This window comes from Euprymna scolopes, chromosome 32, assembly GCF_053919585.1.
Source record: "Euprymna scolopes isolate OS-2025 chromosome 32, ASM5391958v1, whole genome shotgun sequence".
Taxonomy (NCBI): domain Eukaryota; kingdom Metazoa; phylum Mollusca; class Cephalopoda; order Sepiida; family Sepiolidae; genus Euprymna; species Euprymna scolopes.
This window is the reverse complement of record NC_136513.1, coordinates 19,339,697-19,357,805: the sequence shown is the minus strand read 5'-3', so window position 1 is coordinate 19,357,805 and position 18,109 is coordinate 19,339,697. Positions and strand designations below refer to the sequence as shown.

At 34.0% G+C, this 18,109-nt stretch overlaps 1 protein-coding gene across 1 annotated transcript in view; it reads right to left on the bottom strand.

The window, feature by feature from the left end:
• Positions 1-18,109, bottom strand: part of LOC145256230 (protein MEMO1-like) — a 94,568-nt gene that overhangs the window by 50,766 nt on the left and 25,693 nt on the right. The gene's annotated exons all lie outside the window — the stretch shown is intronic.

The window sequence follows — 18,109 nt, the reverse complement described above, 5'->3', positions numbered from 1 at the left end:
CCTTCGCAATAAAAAGCACTTGTTGTAATTGTAAAGAGTAAAACCTTTTAGATCTGGTAAAGTCTTTTCTTCACAATTTATAACTATCAATCCTTTGTGTTTAAAAGCATTTTTTTTTCTCTCTTGAACAAAAATGTATGGTAACAAAGCATGCATAATCAACACATGAGATAGAACTTGAGGTGAATAATATTAAACAGTTCCACGTTACTGATCCGCACTCGCAAATAGCTGCCTTCCACCCCGGAAAATAAATAAATAAATAAATCAATGTTACCAAGGTAAATTATGAGAGACGTTCAAAAAGTAATCTATTTTTTTTTTATTCCACCCGAATAGATCAGAGAGGATTAACAAGCTGAGCATGCGGGGGGTCCTCCTCCATAAGTGAAAAGTTTACTTTCACCGTGACTAATGTTTGTGCAAAATTTAAAAAAAAAAAAAAAAAAAAAAAAAAAATCAGGTGGTTATTGAGAAACGTGCAAACAAACGAACAGAAATAATTTACTAGGTGCAATCCCCCTTTTGTTAGGGGGACCAAAAATTGCATTGTTATGATGAGTGAACTTATGCATTCATGACCTGAAAAATCATTTGTTGCAGATATTGACAGTATGAGCCTCTAAGAAAGCAACTAGTCATGGACGTGCATCAGAAGAGAGATGCGTCATTGAATTCATCCATGCAGAAAACATTGAACCGACCAACATTTACCAGGGTTTGAACGTTTACGAAGCCGATACAGTAAATGTCAGCCCAGTTGGGTTTGTCGATTTCAGAGTGATGACAGATGTGAGCAACAAATTGCGTTCCAGACGCCCATGCACAGTTACTACCCTACACTGGCAAAAGTGCATTGAGAATGATGGTGACTATGTAAAAAAAAATAAATTGAAGAGCACAATAGGTTCCTCGTTTCAATGTTACAACTCCCATCTTCGTAGCTCTTCAACTTTTTTTGGTTAAAAAAAAAAAATATAGGCCTCACTGTTGGAACAACCCTCGTAATATGCTACTCTATTAACTTAAAAATAAAAAGTAAGGGGGATTTAAAAAAGACTCAAGCTGGGGGAGGGGGAGGGGGTAAAAAAAAGACGCAAAGTGGTGGGGGTAAGGTTTAAAAAGACGCAAGGCGGGGGTAAGGTAAAAAAAGAAAGACGCGAGGTGGTGGGAGGCAAAAGACGCAAGGTGGTGGGAGGAAAAAGACGCAAGGTGGTGGAAGGCAAAGACGCAAGGTGGTGGAAGGCAAAGACGCAAGGTGGTGGAAGGCAAAGACGCAAGGTGGGGGAGGGCAACGACGCAAGGTGGGGGAGGGCAAAATGTCAGATGAATATTAAGGGTCTGCCAAACGAGTGTGAAAAATGGACCGCATGTTTCCGTGACGTCAGATTTGTGTTAACTATAAGAACTATGGAAAAGCAGAAGCGACTTAATTATTTTTTAAAACCTCTGTTTATCTTCTTCAAACTGCAATTAATCTTTATAATTTTGTTAGATTTTAAGATTTACACCGTTTAACGATTAATAATATAAACATTTGTATATTAAATATGAAATACGGTTTTACTACGGGGTTCCATATTTTGTTTGGTAAAAAGAGACAAACAAAATATGAGGGGGGGCTACAAAATGCTTAATATTTGTGCAATAATATTTTCGAATTGGTTTTAATCTGGCGATAAAATAGCTGACAAGAGTCATGTTTATATTAAAACTTGATATTTAAAAAAATTTAAACACAATTAAAAATCTATGTTGTGATGGAACATTTTGAAATAATGGAATTTTAAGTTTTAATCTTTTAAAAATTAATTAATGTTTACGAAGTTTCTTTTTCTTGGCAATTTAACTGATGTATATATATATTAATTCGGAAAAACCGCTATTTAAAAAAAAAAAAAACATAATATTAAGTTTTTTTATGCTCAACTTCAAGGTAAATGTTTGTTCAATATGTGTATTTAAATTTTTAAAAAATAAATTTTTTTAATTATTTGAACTTTTATATTTCATAATAAATAGAAATTTCGATAGATTTAAATATATTTTGTTCGAATTTCGAAAAAATAAATATGGTGGGCACGCACTAAAAAAATATTTCCCCTTGTATATTTTACAAAAACTGCATTTTATATTCAATTTCATTCTAAAATGAATAAGTATCGAAAATTTCAAAAATCTGACCATTAGTTAATTTTTGCTAGATTTATTAAATACGGGTATGTTTTCACGTTTGGAATGTCTACTACATGGGAACGTTATTTTCGTCACGCAATTTCATTATTTTCGTTCGATGAAAAATTTTTTTACAAATTATTACTTCTTTTAAATGGTACAAAAGTTATACTAATAATATTAATTTATAAAAAAAGTTACATCGTGTTACATATAGGCTGTGGTAAATTTTGGCAGTCCCTAATGAACATTTATTCAAATATTTCATTTCTTCATGCAAAAATGTTATATGAAAATAAAATTTTCATATAACCGAGTAATTATATAATATGTCATTTTTTAACTTGAAATTTAATGAAACACGTGCTTGAGGACGTGTAGATGGAGAAAAAAGATGTTATGTTAGTTTTTTTTAACACTTCCATTTTGTTATCCATATCTCCCACCCTATGAAAATATCCTTATAAAGGTCTTGAAAATCTTACAGTGATCACACCTAAAAAAAGCTCAAAGTAAAGAGGGTTTTTTTTTTTTTTTCACATTATCCCATGCTGCAACACTGTACAGAACCTTAATACAACACAAGCCACGGACATTTTATTTATGAGAAAAAAAAGTCTAATGGATATTTTCATTATCCATTAGACCAGCTTAACACGATCTTTAAAGTGTTTTCAAGCTTACCAACATAAGGAATCAGTAATGTGAACTATTCACGCATTCGTCAGACAGCAAACAGATAAAAATCTGATTACTCCCACATACTAATTTTTCAATTTTGACTCCTTAGTAGCCCTGCACAAACAAAATACGGTATTGTTTAGTTGTGTATACAACTTTAACATTTTTTTTTAATGCAAATTTGATTTGGTGTTAAAAAAAATTAAAAAAAAAAAATTAGTTCTATTTGGTTCTAAATAAGCTGTGGAATACGGACAAGGATTTTTATGACTATTCGGTACTTTCACCTAACAATTTAAGAAAACATAACGTTTCTATTATTTGTATACCGTATCTTACATATAATTGGAACATAAAAAAAAAAATGAATAAAAATAAAAAAAATAGCACGGGACATATTGAATAAAGCAGTAAACAACCTAAAAACAACAGTGACCGACAGTTGATGCAACTGCCATAAAGTGACACTAATCACCTTAAAAGAACAATGACCACCATAGTGTCCGCCACTTGAAGACAAGCGATTTGTCCGCCAGTGCCCGCCTCTGTCAAGAAGTGACTAAACAGTTGATTTCATTTCAGAGCAGTAATGGGGCATAACACTGGTCATGTTCAATAATTGTAGAAGAAGCCAGTGCCAGCCAGTAAATGAAATCACTTCTTTTTTGGAGCAGTCCACCGAAGGCCATGCCAGAAACAGTGGCAGTCGTAAAGGTACCCAAGGTCTATCAGTAAACGCCTCAATACAGCACTAATTGCCAGTGATCATCACTCCCCGCCACAGATAACCAGTGACGGCTGGTGGATGCCAATGTCCGACAGTTGAAGACGGACAATTTCAGTTAGAAGCATTCTAAAGAAGGCTGGCACTGATCATGGCCACCAGCGAATTCCAGTTGCAAAAGTAACCAGTGCCTTCCAGTAAACAACAGTGACGATAATTATCACAAGTGTCTTCTGCTAGCTGCCACTACCAGACAATGGCCAACAGTGAAAGCCAGATAATTTCATTTAGCTCACAGCCGCCAGTATCTGCTATTTTCCAGAGCCGGCAGTGGCCCCCAATAACAATCATAGTTTTGTTTTGTTTGGGGGGGGGGGGGCTTTACTGATTTTGTTCTGGCTTTGTGTCATACTTCCACTGGACAAGGCTAAAAACCAAAATGAAAATGTTCACAAGTCCAAACTTTCTGTATATTAAGTTTCAAGTCTGTAGACTAAAAATTCAGAGTGGAATTTGGTAGAGACGTTCTGCACACATACAAGGTTACTTATTTCAGTCCGGCGTTGCCCGGGTGTTTGGAGGTGTATGCTGAGCAAAAAAAAAAAGAAAAGAAAAGCGGTCAATTTTTTTTAACTTTGACCCCTATTATCACCTCTTAACATCTATTGTTTTGGGTTCAAATCAAGTTATTAAGTTAGATCCACGTCCAAGGAACCTATATCTAAAATTTCAAGTTTTTAGGCCCAAAATTGTCGGAGGAGTTTGGTAGAATTCTCAAAGGTCAAATCGTTGAACTTTGACCCCTTAACAGCCAAATTTCTGGCCGAAAACGGATTAGAAAGATTTTCCAAAATCACAGTACCCTGCATATCAAATTTCGAGTCTGTAGACTGTAAACTGACAGAGTTATTGCGTAGGGAGATGTACACAGACACGTTCACTTATATATATACTAGCATGGGTGCCTGGCGTTCCCCGGGTGTTTGGAGGTGTATGCTGAGCAAAAAAAAAAAAAAAGTCAATTTTTTAAACTTTGACCCCTTAACATTTGTTTTAGGCTCAAATCAAGTTATTAAGTTAGATTCATGTCCAAGGAACCTATATCTAAAATTTCAAGTGTTTAGACCCAAAATTGTCGGAGGAGTTTGGTAGAGTTCTCAAAGGTCAAATCGTTGAACTTTGACCCCTTAACAGCCAAATTTCTGTTAGAAAACCGATCAAATAGATTTTCCCAAATCTCAATACCCTACATACCAAATTTCGAGTCTGTAGACTAAATATTGACAGAGTTATTGCATAGGGAAATGTACAGACAGACACACAGACACGTTCACTTTTATAGATATATATACATATACACACGTTCATGTGCTAGAATTTTATCATCCTAAATGTTACACAATTATGCATGATGTAGGAAATATGCATAATAGAATGGAGTGTAATAGTTAAATGAAATCAATCATCCAATAAAGAAACCATAAAAAATTAATGAAACTGTTTAGTAGCTCGCATATCCATGATCGACTATATTAAATTCGTTTCAATAATTTTTAAACAGAAAATGTAGGCTTTCAATATCAATGTAAGTGCAATGAAAAATTCAACTTTATAGATATAGATTACTTCAATTAAATCACCCATTTTTTTTTTTCAATCAAATTGATTGATTGCCTGCACTAGTTGGGGGACCCATCGCAGTACACCTAGAAACTTCACATGCCTCTCACAGTGGCTTAGTTCACAATACATTGTAGATAACCTATTGTTGATTTTATAAAATTATGTTTTTATATATGAATTAAAGAACCTACTGTTGATTTTATATGCCTGGTCTTACTGCTTGTGTAATGATAATGGCTTGAATTAAAGTTTAAAATAAAAGTCAAGTATCATAGCGCAGTTATGCTTTAAACATTCATTTTGAACATGCCGCTGTCATATCAAAGAACCTAATGTTGATTTTATGTCAGGCCTCTCTTATTTTGTGATAATAAAACTTCTCAAATGCACTTTGTTATGTTAGGCTGTATAAGGTGTTAACTTTGGTTAAAATCGTCTTCCTTTTTTCATTGATTTTGATTATCAAAGACATTCCAATACAAAACCTATTTAAGAACACTGCCAGGCAAATAAAGTACCTTGAGTGAAATTTCATAAAAATCAGCTCAGCCATTTTCGAGTCCATAGGGAACAAACTGACACAAAGTTCCTCTCATACAATAGTAGATAGATTAAAAAAAAATTTTTTTAATCAGAACTTTGTAATTTTTTTCATCAAGTTTTGAAATTATTTTAATCGTTTGAAGTTTAAAAAAAAAAAAAAAAAAATTCTTTTAAAATATTTCATTTTGTTATATATTGTTCTGTATATATTTTTTTTTTAGCATTTACTGTTCTTTTCTCACCTTTCTCTCTTATATCCCCACCATATTGCCAATTTTTCCAATTTTAATCCGAATATTTTCAAAGTGTTGTCTTTAATTTTATTTTTGTACTTCAAAATGCCATGGCCCAAAGAGGTTTCTTGCTTATTCTTTTTTTCTGTAACCGTTATTGATTTGATAATGTAATAAAGTTCCTATGAAACTTTATCTTAAATTGTACAGTTTTTTTTTTTTGTTTTTTTTTTAGCTGCGTGAACTTAAAATTGACAACTATTTTCTTTAATTGCAAATTTGGCAATGATCAGTTATTTTTTTTTTAATTCAACTTAGTTTGGCAATTCATCATGAAGAGACTAACACCTGAGCAGCATTTACAAATGATACGATCAATATACCGAGAGAAACATTTGATGAAGGAATAATTTCACAAAATGGATTTGTCAACTGGCTACCTCGTTTGTATGATTTAACTCCATTAGATTATTTTCCTTGGAGATATATAAAGCCCCTTGTCTACTCTGATAAACAAGACAATAGACCACTTGGAAGATAACATTCGACCTGTTATTACTGAAATACAATCTAATTTAATGCATAGTTTTGGAAAATTGGGCCTCTAGATTACAGCATGTATGCGCGAGCTGAAAGGCCTAATGCCCGAAATTGTATTTAAATTATAAATGTCAAAAATTAATCCTTGGAATAAAAGCACATAATTTTTTTGTGATTAACTTTGATTAAAAAAATAAATTAAAATAAACAAACAACTTTTGTTGATTCTTGCAATTTTCTGATCTTCCACTGTTGATCTTTGTATATTTAACCTCTTTTCACAGAGGGGTTTGACCTCTTTTTTTTTCCTCTTTAATTTATAATATACTAAAAAAAAGAAAAAAAAAAAAAGAAAAAAAAAAAAAAGAGGTCAAACCCCTCTGTGAAAAGAGGTTAAATATACAAAGATCAACAGTGGAAGATCAGAAAATTGCAAGAATCAAGACATCTGCTAAGTATAGAGATTAGTAAAATCTGACAGCGAATAATTAAGAACTAAAGGGAACATAAACAAAGAATTACATGGAGCGTTCGGCTTCTGCATCCCATTACTAGGCTCTCCCTATCAGACAGGGTATAAAAGACAAAAAAAAAAAAAAAAAAAAAAAAAGCATTTAATTTAATGTCTCACACTATCTACTAAGCTTCAACCGCATTGCCACAATGTTGCATCCCTATGCCTGTTTTAAAAATTATTTTATGAAAAGCGTTTCAATGAACTTGCTGCACTGGTACCCCCCCCCAAAAAAAAATCAATGTAAATACACTCACCCGACCTGAAATATCAGCAAAATCACTCATTGTAGAGATTCCCAAATACTGAAAGGCTTTCTACCCTAATAGGTTATTTTCTCGTACTGTTAGTTTTGGAATTTTCTCCTTGCTCCTCATTTCTCTGCTTGTACAAACATGCAGAAATTTAAATGTAATGTGAACAAACATCTCAATGCACAACATTTCCTGTAGCTCCTAATTCACAATAACTCCTTATGTCATAGTGGTAATGTGCTTTGTTTTGGGGTTACTTAAAATAAAATAAAAAATAGAAAGTAATAGCTAGGGATGGGACGATTCCAATATTTTTTTTCAGATTCCTATTCTTTTAAATATTTAGCCAGAGTTTTTTTTCTTTTTTTTTTTTTTTCAGATAACCGTAAAAACCCATGTAATAATATGTGCACATACTTGTAACAGCACATCTAAGCATGTATTAAAACATCAGTAGCAGCCATAGATGGCAAGTGATTGTATTAGCAGCAAGAGCAACATTTGAACGCGTATGATAATTGGCAAGTGTGCTCAGGCTTGCGTCTGAAGAAGAAAAATAGGATACCACATGGTTTGAAAGAAAAAATTTGACACCGAAGGAGACGGACATGTAAAGCGGTGAAAATGGGCCGGATGTGGCTAGCGTACAATCGGAAGAAAAAAAAGCTGCCAGGTAAAATGAACATGTGGCAGCGAGAGACTTAAGCTGGTGTCAAGACAGGGAGAAAGAAAACAATAATAAATGCTTTTGTTACAAAAGAAAAAGAAAAATGCTGACCCAGAGTGATTTTTGCAACCGCACCCACATAAACTTTCGCAAAAAGGTAAAAGAATACACTCGCGTGGGTTTCTCTCTTCGATTTTAATTTTATGGGTAGATTATAATCAACAAATATTTATCATTAGTACAATCAAAAGAAAATTAAGTTTTAAACAAAAACAGAAAACAAAAGAATCGTTTTTGATATTGGAAAATATGCAGTTTTTCCAATAGCGATACCTCAAAAAGTTCCAATTTTTCTTATTCCCAATTAATTATCACAAAACTATCAATAATTTAGTTTTTATTTACTAATGAATCCACTTAGCAAGGTTAAAAGCCATTTAAGGATAAGAGTTAAAATGGTTAGTTAGTTGGTTGCACTGACTGGCCTATCAACCTCTACATAAAATTTAAGGCCAGAATTTTTTTTTTTTTAAATTTAAATCTAGCTTATAGGGGATTCTCATAGCGGTGGACGATTAATCAGGAAAATCCTGATTTTTGGGAGTATTGGAATCAGAAAAGTACGCCTATTTTCTGATGCCCAAAACGATTCTTTTAATTTTTTTTTTTTTTTTTTATTAAAACAAAATCCTCCACGGTTAATAATAAAATTCATCATGAAGAGATTAAGACCTGAGCAGCAGGTCTTAATCCCATCATGAATTTTATTCATCATGAATACGAATATTATAATTAAAATTTATTTTCTAATCTATAAATATAAAAGTGAAAATGTGTGTATGTATGTATGTATGTATGTATGTGTGTGCACTTTTTCTGTATGTCCACAAAAGGCTTTTTTCAGGGGAGCGCTCGGTCGGCTCACTCGTTCTTAAAACTTTTAATATGCTGTCTAGATGATAATATTTACAACTTAATGGGAGTCGTGTGTGTATTTAATTTGCCCAACTTTTAAACGCTATTTTTTCCAGATTTTTAGATCGCCATATGTTTCTTTCACTATTCGGTATAAAGCAAAACTGGATTCCAATTGGCCGGGTGGTCTCCAGAAAGCGATGTAAACGTTTGGTCAATATCAGCTTTTCACCGTCATATCAGACGATTGCTTTTATTTGGACAACACTCCCCTAATAAACGGGGGCACCTCATTAAAAACTGTCCCGCAGAAAATGTTAACTGTTGAATAGCCATTGCTTATGTTGTCGTAAATCTTTACTCCGCGACTTCTATTTGACCTCATTAAGCTGGCACCTGCCAATTCTACTTAAATTCAAACGTCTTTCACTTATTCTTTCTTGCTGGTCGAGCGGTTAACGTCTCACATTTTTTTTCCAACTTCGCCTCAGGGCGAGGGTTTGATCCTAACTACCTACCAAAACTTAAAAAAATTTTTTTTTTATTTAGGAGCACACACACACCTCCAAATACCCAGGAAACACCGGGTACCCCCGCTAGTTTAATATATAAGAGGCAAAATGGGCACGAGCGTTTGTGTATGTCCGCAAAAGGCCTTTTGCATCAGGCTTCTCGCTTCGGTGAGATTTTGCAAGAATTTTTCGCATACATTCCAGATCCTAATATCTCAGATTCACAAATGGACATCGTCTTTATTTTTTTTGATCAAGTTTAACAAAATTCCCACCATTTCATCTCGGCTGTTTATATATACAAAAAAGACAAAGTGAAACTATTAGAATACAACCGCCTGGCCTTCGGACCTGGTAGTATCTGTTCTGTAATTGATCCATGGTCAATGTAGGGGGAAACCCTTCATACTGAGACAATTACTATTTATTTGGATACTGCCAGATCCATAGCCTTGAGCCCCCTAGGGGCATAGGCCATCCACAATTTTGTAGATGCTTTTGTAGCGACCGAGTTCTTTTTACAGGGTGAGGGTGCTTACCCCATGCCCAACCTTCCCAAAAGGTACATACAGCGCCTAGCCTTCCCAAATAGTCACCCATCTGGTACTGGCCAGGCTCAACGTTGCTTAACTTTGGTGATCTGGCGAGAACCGGTGTATCAACGTGATTGTGCCGTACATACTGCCAGAGTGCCTCCCCTTTTTGGGAGAGCTGGTTTTCTCCCCACATTAAACTAATTTGCTTTCGTGGGAGGTTTAAAAACAATGCCATTTCTGCAAGTCATCTTTTGTTTTCCATTTGAATGGTTTAGACTTCCGGTTGCGTTATGAAGTAGCGGTAAGACGTCAGATTTTCTTTAACTTTCTTTTCTGCCTTCGTATCACGGGTTCGAGCCTGCCTAATACCACATTTTTTTTTCTTTGCTTAACACACACCAACAAACACCCGGGCAACGCCGGGCACGCAGACTAGTTAAAAATAAAACTATGCACAATGTTCATTTTTTAAGTTAACATATCAACCTATATTTTGTTTAGAAAATATTGGTGCTTACCATCTTCCCACAAAGGCAGAGTTAGACACAAGACTGGTTTTTTTAATATGGAACAAAATTTAGCACCCCTCCCCCTCCAAAAAAAAAAAAAAAAAGGTAGGGGCACTCCAGATTAAGATAAAAACATTGCCTCAGTCTTGAAGGAAATCTATCTCCCCAAACCGAGGCAGAACAGATTTTAAACTTTGTTTCTAGCCACAAAGCCAAGCCCAGAGTTGTGGCTATAAACCCTGCCCCATCTCTATTTTATTCAGTTATTTAAAAAAAAAAAAAAAAAATCGGTTCTTCTACACTATTGGAACGAGATTTTATAGTCCATAAATGAAGTTTTCAGATAAAAAAAACAATGGTTTCAAGTGATTTTTTTGTCAATTCTAATAAGTTACAATGGTAGCTTCCAATTTATGCAGTCAAAATTACCTGAATATTACTTTAATCGTGGTAGCAGGGGAAAAATTGCCGCCATCTTGTTTAAAATCGAAACAGAAAATTACCTCCCTTCTGAACTCTGATGAAAACGATCGTAAGATACAAATAATATTTTTTATTTTTTTAAAATAATTTTCTACCTTTCCGATTTTCGTAATTTTTGTATATAAAATCATCTTAAAAATACGAATACGTAGATACCATGGATTTCATGAGAAATTCAGTATCATGGTTTCCGAAATTTTGTCCCAATAATGTATATAATCTACACCAACCACGCAGGATACATCGGATCTGTTTTTGATACAATCGTCAGCAAGATCGGACACAGAATTTCTCTTTTAGAAGCCCACCACACCACACCAGTACACCACCTCCGGACTTAGCAACACAAATAAAATAAAAGAAAAAAGAAAATAATTTTTTCTTTTGATAACGGTAAGGTGGCTGCCATCAAAGTCCCAAAAAATAAAACAAAAATAATTTTTTTATTTAATAATAAAAAATTAAATACCAAATTCTTAATAGCATTAACAACTAGAAATAATGCATTCAAAAACTACGACTAACTCTCTCCCTCTCTCTCTCTATATATACATATTACTTTTACATAATTAGCAATGTTTCCAAACCCTATTTAGCTTGGGTTTACCCCCGCCCCTCGTAGTCAGTAATAGTAGTAGTCATACAAATCAGCTGAAGAGATTTGACACAGACGTTGACATGAGGTCACGATAGTCATCCGCGTGAGTCAGTCACAACATTAGTGAGAATGGATAGCATCTTAAATTGACTGGGTTAATGGAAGATTCAAATATATATATATATATATATATATATATATATATATATATATATATATAAGCATAAGCCTGACGAATCCTATAGTTGGACGAAACGCAGAATATTCAGTGTAGCTTAATCGCCATATATATTTTATAAATTACTATATATATATATATATATAACTACTTCATTTACTCACATAAAATTGATATACGAAAGTATAAATTAATGCGTAAACTTTAACTATTTACTTCAAAAGTGCTCAATACGTAGATAGAGCTAGTTAGTTATAAAATATATATGGTGATTAAGCTACACTGAATATTCCGCGTAGCTTAATCGCCATATATATATATATATATATATATATAAGCATGCTTATAACTTGAATATTTTTTGTTTGTTTATTACAGCTAAAACTGAGATTCCAAAGCACACACGGAAAGAAATGAAAACCAAATATATATAAAAAATAAATAAAATGCTTTTGTCCTTGGGTTAAAAAAGACCACTAACTTTTGCATGTAAGTACACATATCTAAATGAGTAAATGCTAATCTTTTTCCCCCACCTATCCTAGCTATATTAACATCAAACAAGTTGTTTGTTTAATTCTATGATACAAGGTCTTATTTTCTAGTAAATAGTTTTGTTTCTCGCTTTGATGTCTTATATAATAATAATAATAATAATAATAATAATAATAATAATAATAATAATAATACGTTTTAGTGTCTTATTTTCTAATATGGTTTTTTTTTTCTCGCTCTGACATCGATATTAAAAGCCTACTTTTTCAATTTAAAAATTAAATCGAACTTCTTAATATACTCAGTCATGGATATGTGAGAGACTACATGAAGGGGTTAAATAATTTGCATAATGGTGGGACCCTACTATCGATCTAGTAGATATCTCACTGCTGATGCAATTCTCTATCTATATAAGAGCCAGGTACGTCCAAGGATGGAGTACTGTTGCCACATCTAGAAAGGACTTGTCCTGCCTTGATAGAGTTCAAAATAGACTTCGTAGCCTCGTAGGAGATGTCCTTTTCTCTTCTCTGCCTTCTCTGAAACCTCTTTCTCACAGAAGAGATGTTGCGAGTTTGTCTCTGCTTTATCATTATTTTCATGGTAAGTGCTCGACTGAGCTTCAATCTATGCCCCCCCTCGCCAAACTTTCACAAGAAACACTCTTCTAGCTGAAAAACTATCAATCATTCCCCTCAATCTTTATCTGTGCCTAAACCTAAACGTAGATTCCATGAACAAAGCTTCTTTCTTAGAAGTGCACACCTCTGAAACGGTCTTCCGTTTTCCTGCTTTCCGGCTGACTACAATCTGATTGTCTTCAAGTCCAACGTAAACAAGTTCTTGATGAGCCGTTCCACTTAAGTTAACAAAGTTACCGAATTTCCATTACTAACGATTACTACATTGTCTAGTTGACTACTGTACACTCTTAACCCTTATCCTCGAGTGGTCTCTGGGCCTTGATAAGTGGTGATGAGCACGTAAAAAAAAAAAAAAAAAAAAAATTCCTTGGAAAAAATCGCATTAATTATTTTTTATGGTTTCTTATTAGACAATTAGTTTAATTACGCTGAATTCTATTTATGCATAGTGTGAGAAATTCTGCAGAAAGAAGCAGGTTCCTCATTGGTCGGTTTGTCTGCGCACGATTTTGTTTGAACCATTCAGATTGCTTGTTATTACTAACTGCCGAGGGTGTTCTTGGCGCCAAATTTATCCTTTCAGATCACCAGTTTCGACACAGACACGGGTTGAAGATGGACGCTCGAAATTCACTCAAGGCTTGCAGCCTCAAAATTGTCTCTTGGAGACATATTTATGCACTAATGTGGGTGAAATGTTATTTTCATTTGCAAACACCAATGCCCTTATGTTGGGCGAATTATTATATTATTGAACGCGATTATGCTCTCATCATTATGTCTGTCAGAGACAAAATTAAGATCTACAGTTTGACCTGTCATTTGTCCACCATTTGGACAGTTATCTACAGTGGACTCCTCGAGGCTACCTCACTTGCAGTATCCATCTTCGAAGCCATCATTCAACTCTTTAACCAGTTGCAGCGTTCTTCGTCAGCAGAGTTTTGTACCCAGCATTTCTCGAAGATGAACTATTACCCCTTTGAGGTGTTACCAACCCATTACTGCAGATAGCTGAAGGTGACACATCTTTTGCAACTCGGATCTTTTTTTGCTTTAATAAAATTTATGTTGAAGTTTAAAAGGTGACCCTGTTGATTGCAGTATAATACTAGTTATGTGCAGTTACTGGAGGTCCACCCTCCCAGGCTTTGCCTTCTCTCTTTGAGAAGAGGGTTAGTTTATTGCTAATAGGAGGTAATACCTGGGAGAATCGCTCCATAAAAGATAACCTCATAATAGAATAGATATTACATTATGCCCTTTCCTTAAGGAGGATGTAATACCTGAAAGCTTTACCCCCACCTTCTTAAAAAGGAGGTTATTCCCGGGAGGATGATCTTATGACAACACGCCCAGATAATACACTACCACTCCCCATTAAAAGATAATGCAATAATAATTTTTTTTTTCTTCCTGTATGCCTAGTCATAAAATATTTTTATGACTCCTTGGTCTTACTAACAACCTCACCCCTTCTTTCATTCCAATGAAATCATTATATGTATATTTATGAACAACAAAATTTCTAACTAGATCTTGAGTAGAACGTGTTCTTAATGTAAATGTGGTATTGTGGTGACTGAAATGATTCTAGTCAAGAATAAGATAAACATTTTTGTTGTGACCAAGGATGACTAACAACACTTTATTTCTCCACACTTTAATATTCTTATGCCTTGTTTGTTTAAAAGTTATTAAAAAAAAAATCCTGCAAATATTTCAAAGTGTATTATCTGTTCTTGACATCCTAACGACATCAGACATTTTACTATCAACAAAAATATTGTGTACATATCAGAAAATATGGCAATGTAAAATTAGAACTGCATATTACAGAATATTAGAATTTGTTTAGAAAATAAATATGCAAATTAAGAAGGGCTAAATGTGTTTGTGGGTTTACTGTGTATTATGTACACGTACCGGCATTGCCTGGTTGTAAAATACGCTTAAATATATTTAATTTTCATGCAGATTTCATATGTATTATAGAGCCAATACACTATTATATTGTACCTATTATAGTGGGGATGTTTTTTTTTAATTCGACTTTGTGCCATCAGCTAAAATCGAAACCAAAACATTTGGCTCTCTAGCAGTATTCCATACCATCTGAGCTAATGATACAAGGTTGTTTGGGTTGTTTTTGTTTTACGGCATATCAAGCTTTTTTCAGGTTATTTAATGCCGAATCCAAAGATTTTGAAGAAAAAATTTTTTATTAGTTTTTTTCAAGTCAGTTTCTATTTAACCCATAGTTAGGACCCTAACAGGTACTACCACTCCGGATCAGAGTGGACCTGGGAGCATTGGCAATTAAAGGGTGGCTCCACACTCCCCAAAGCCCGCAAGCTGGGGCCTCCCCACTGAATATAGTTGAAGGTCATATCCAGGACCAATGATACAAGGATATCAAACTTGGTTGCCATCTGCTAAAATCAAAACCAGAACTTTTACCGCTCTAACTTTAGCCATTATTTATCTCTTCAGCTACCAACAGATGGATGCGAAAGCTTAAAAATTAAGCGACTCAGCTATGAATGGTTGATTTTGCACATATTTTTCTAGCACAAAAAATTACTTTTTTGGGATAAAAAAAAAAACATGCAAATAGGAATTTAACATTTCTAGAACTGACTCAAATCGAATAAATTAATAAGTACTGTTCAATACTACTAATAAAATTATATTGCAAGAGAATTTTTCTTTTTATTCCTTCAATCCAGAACCTCTAGGCAGACATTTTTTTATTGCCTTTTTTATTTTCAATGTTCCCTTTTTTGTGTGAGGTTTTGCTGACTTCTAAGTGAGGAACCGTCACACATCGAAATTGAGTTCCTTTCTCACACCATTACAACAATCATAGTATCCAAAAATGATGCTACATCAATGGGAGGTCACTCATATTCTTGTCCAGGGTTGCCAAATTTGGCTTTAAAAAGGCCAAATTTCATTTTTTTTAAAAACAATTTTGAATTTCAAAAATTGTATTTAGCTTTTTTCAAAGCGCGAGGTTATGGACCAAGAAAGGAACAAGCAGAATATTATATAGGTTATCAATCTTCAACTCCAAAAATTTTGGAATAAAATACCACTTCCTAAAAGTTTAGTTTTAAAGTTTGTTTACTTTAAAAGATATTCTTTGTTTTTAGTCTATTTTCAGTTGAAAAACATTACGATACATCAGCCTAAAATGACATGTTTACATTTAGAATAACATTTACAGTTTAGACTTTTTTTTTTTTTTTTTTTTTTTACAAAGGCGTCATCACTTATCAAGGCCTAAAAGCCACTAGAAGATAAGGGTTAATGAGCATAAGGTGGTCAGCGAGACAACCGCATAATGATTAGTATTGATGAAAACTGGGTAGAATTTGACTATTCCAAGGGATGGCTCAACAAGAACTTGTTTACATTAGACTTGAAGACAACCATGTTGTAGTCAGTTAGAAAGCAGGTCCAGAGTTCCACAAGCAGGCAGTTCTCGGAAAGAAGCTTTGCACATGGAATTTGTGCTTAGATTTAGGCACCGATGGAGAATGGAGGAAATTGTTGACAGTGGTTGTAGCTAGACACGGGTTTTTGAAAGTTTTGCAGGAGGTGGACCATAGATTGAAGCCAAGTCGAGCACTTACCATGAAAATAACGATAGAATAAAGATAGACTCGCTGTAAGAGCGAAATTATGATGAAGAGAAAAGGACATCACCTATTAGGTTTCAAAGCCGGTTTTGAACAACGTCAAGGAATGAGCTTTAGAAGATTGACGGGGGAAAAAAAAAAAAAAAAAACGCCAAAAGATGAGCATTTTATCATTTCTAGTTGCCACTTGATAAAAAAAATTAAAAAAAAAAAAAAATCAATCGCAAATGTTACTGTTTCACTCGCAATGTAGAGCCCTGCTAAGGCAGGAAAAGGTGCTCCGTGCAGTTCCTCTCCAGATGTGGTAACCGTCCTGTTTTAGGCTATATTTGGCCACTACACAGATAGAGAATCACATTGGGAGTGAGATACTTTCTGGGGCAATAGAATGATGCATTTTTTTTTCAACGACCTTGCAACAGATTTGATGTAAGCTTTCAATTTCAGGTTAGGAGCAAAAGGTCAATCCCAGAGAATAACAGTTTATATTTAGAACAACATTGTTTGTTCATTTAAAGAAAAAAACAGTAAATAAATCATCCTAAATTTGATTGAATAGAATTTGTTTACTTTTGTTCCAATTCGATCATTTTCATTCATATCTACTTATGAGCAGCATTTTCTGTCTGTCTGTCCATATTTTGAATTTTTTTCAAGGGAGATAATTATATGAACACTTCCAACATCAAATGGAGTTATGTTGTGGAGAACAAATACTACACTTTGAAAGATTCATTTGCACAAAATATAAAAAAAAATTTACATTCTAACAAATTAGGTACAAGGCCATTCAAAAGTGTGGGAATATGGTGTTACTGGTCATCCTTCGTCACCATAACTTAGAAAATCTCTATCCTATTTTTGACTATAATCAATCACCATAATACCACGTACTACATTTCAATCTTAGACAAAAGGCCATGAAGCTATAATTTTTTCTTTTTATAACTAGGCATTTTTAAATGAATAATAATAATAAAAAAAAATCTTTAGATATATAGTGCATCAACATATAATTTTTTTTAAACAATATTTTGGGGTCAGCTTTCGTTTAGGCCTGGATAGTCTAGTCCAGCTATAAGCAGCACTCACTGTATATATGTTTTAATTTTTTCAAGGGTGATAATTGCATGAAAACTTTTGATGACAAATAGTACTGATATTGTGGAGAACAGATACTAAACTTTGATCCTAATGAAAATGCAAAAAAATAAATAAATAAAAGGTTTTTGTGACTAGGCAATTTTAAATGAATGAAAAATAAGTTTCAAATAATTTTACTTTATTCACACCAATAATATTGTGGGGTATAGAACTTGAGTGTGCACGATCGCTTGTGAAAATAGAAGCAGCAGCTGAAGGATAGATGGCTAGTGAAGGTAGCAGCAGCAGCATTGCCGTTTGATCACTATGGAAATGAGCATGTGTGTGCGAGCTTGCGTGACAACAAAAAAAGAAAAAGGCATGTGGTCAGCAGAGAAGGAAAGCGCGCGCGAGACAAGATGGACATGTGACTTAGTGGCAGCGAGACAGCAGGTTTTGTTAATCTTATGGAGGACGAAATGAGGAAAACAAGAAGCATTGTTTGGAAAGTAACGGTAATAAATGACTTTTGCTAAAACAGAAAAAAAAATGCAG